This window comes from Brassica oleracea, chromosome C6, assembly GCF_000695525.1.
Source record: "Brassica oleracea var. oleracea cultivar TO1000 chromosome C6, BOL, whole genome shotgun sequence".
Taxonomy (NCBI): domain Eukaryota; kingdom Viridiplantae; phylum Streptophyta; class Magnoliopsida; order Brassicales; family Brassicaceae; genus Brassica; species Brassica oleracea.
The window spans coordinates 17,256,875-17,259,447 of NC_027753.1; positions in this window are offsets into that span (position 1 = coordinate 17,256,875).

The window sequence follows — 2,573 nt, forward strand, 5'->3', positions numbered from 1 at the left end:
TTTTTTTTTAAATATAGCGAGGGACATTTCCCTCGGAATTTTCCGAGGGACAACTCCCTCGGAAAATTCCGAGGAACGGATCCCTCGGAATATACCGAGGGAACAGTTCCTCGGAATAAACCGAGGAAAAAGTCCGTCGGTATACTCCTATCGATCGATGTATATATGTCCAAACACGCATCGATCGATGAACTTCCGAGGAATTATCCCGACGAAGTTCTACCTCGGTATATTCCGAGGACTTTTCCGACAAACAAGGGATCCTCGGAATTTCCTCGGAAAATTCCGAAGGATTTCAGAGGAAAAAAGAAATTCCGAGGAATTATTTCCGACGATTTTTTCCCTCAGAATCCTTGATATTTTCTTGTAGTGTATCATGTGCTCTCTCGAAAATTTTAAAAATGAGAAAATAGGAGAATCAAGGACCAATTCTTTTGTGTTTAAATGCTCTAAAAATCGGTTATAACCGAAACAATTTTTTTTAAACCTGAGCAATTCAAGGTTTAAATAATTCTAAACTGATCAAAATTGGTATAAATCGATTAAAATTGATTTAAATATGTTTAATCAAGCAATAAAATTGGTGCAAATCCAAAGATTTGTCTAATTTCTTAGACTAGTTTTTAAAATTCATCAAAATAATTTTATAATTGAAAACAAAATATAAAATATCTAATATAAATTTAAAATTTATCAGTATTTGTTAATGCTTACCTTGCATAGATTCTGAATAATCCGCCTAGTCACTTATATTATAGAGCGCTTAATTACTGAACATTAGAGAATACACATAATATGTGCTCTTCGAGCTCGAGCCTTAATATTTATTTTATTCGTCAGTCAATATTACATTATTATTCATGTGGATTTTTTTTAACAATAGTCTCACCCAATAAGTTAACTCCATGTATTTTGGTGATAGCACCAATCTTTTCTTATGTAGCTAGATATGGTTCGATGAAAGTCTTATGTTATAGATGTGCTTCTTTGCTCTTTCCTTCGCAGATCTAAGGGCCAAGGTAAGGATTGAGGTGATCTCTTCTTCCTTTTTCATTCTCGATTTATAGTAGGATTTTCTATCTAAACCATTCAAACCTACATGTTATCTATAAGAAGGACCGGCTCATGAAAAGTGCAAGGTGTGCTTTAGCACTAGGTCCAATTCTGTTTTTTGAAAAATTTTGAAACTTTTTTTAAGAATTTTTCTAAAAATTAGGACCACTTTTACAAAATTATTGTAATTGTTCTAGCAAAAAGTAAATTTGCATAGGGTGTATAATTACAATGAGACGGTCCTGTCGATAAGCATATACATACGCTTAGAAAGGATTGATGCTATCACCAAAAGACATGACGATGTATGCTTATAGATAACACGTATGTATGAATGGTTTAGATAAAAAATTCTTCTATGAAGCGAGAATGAAAAAAGAAAAGAAAAAGAGATCGGTCATCTTAGGCATCTTTAGAACTCAATCTTTAGGAAATAAATAATTTTCATCAAAAGAGAAGATCGGTCAAAAGCGTTCAAAGAATCATCATAAATATCTTTGTGATCGGTCATCTTAGGCATCTTTTGATTAGGTAGATTTGCTTCTTCTTTTTGTTCTTCTACTATCTTTGTTCATAATCCAGTTTTGCATTATTAACTTTAAACATGATCACTCCATCTTTAAAAGAAAAAAATTCAATTTGTAAACGAAGAGAATATTGAAACAAAAGATTGAGTTAGCGATATGACATGTTCATAGATTCGACTATATTTTTGAAGAAAATGTAGCTGGCTAAGGTTTGATTAACTAAAGAATTATGCATTTGCTTGTACATACAAAAATCATATTAAAAGAAAATATTTATATACCATGTTTTTTTAAAAACTGTTTTCATTTTTTAAAATTAGTTATGCAATTATTATCAATTTTTTTCAATTAAAATCGACTTTTACAACCAACGTTCTTTTATAAAAATTCACATTGTGTTAAATTAATATTTAAATTATTCTAAAGAGATTTTGATCCAAGAAAAATATACGAATGGACTTTCATTATAACTGGAAAATAATATTTTAATTTGAAAATTTATCGTTTTATCTTAAAGTTTGAACTTTGTTATTACTTGATAATGCATTCATGTACATTTTAAAAAAAACTTGTAAAGCACCTAAAATAAATTAAGTTAACTGAAAGTGAAAACATATTCAAAATATATTCTTATCATGAACTTAATAATATTCTTAAAAATTACCTTAATAAACATATTCAACTTTGTTATTTATTAAGTTCCTTGATAATTCATTCATGTACATTTTTTAAAAACTTGTAAAACACCTAAATAAAGTAAGTTAACTGAAAGTGAAAACATATTCAATATATATTCTTATCAACTTAATAAATATTCTTAAAAATTACCAAAACCTTAGTCAAAACTGCAAACGTTACTAATTAGTAGTCCCTCTGTTTATTTTATATATTGTTTAAGTTTTCTTCACACATATTTTATATGTTCACTACAAGAAAACGTGCCCATAACAACGAAGATTTACGACGAAAATATTTCGTCGTAAATTTACATGG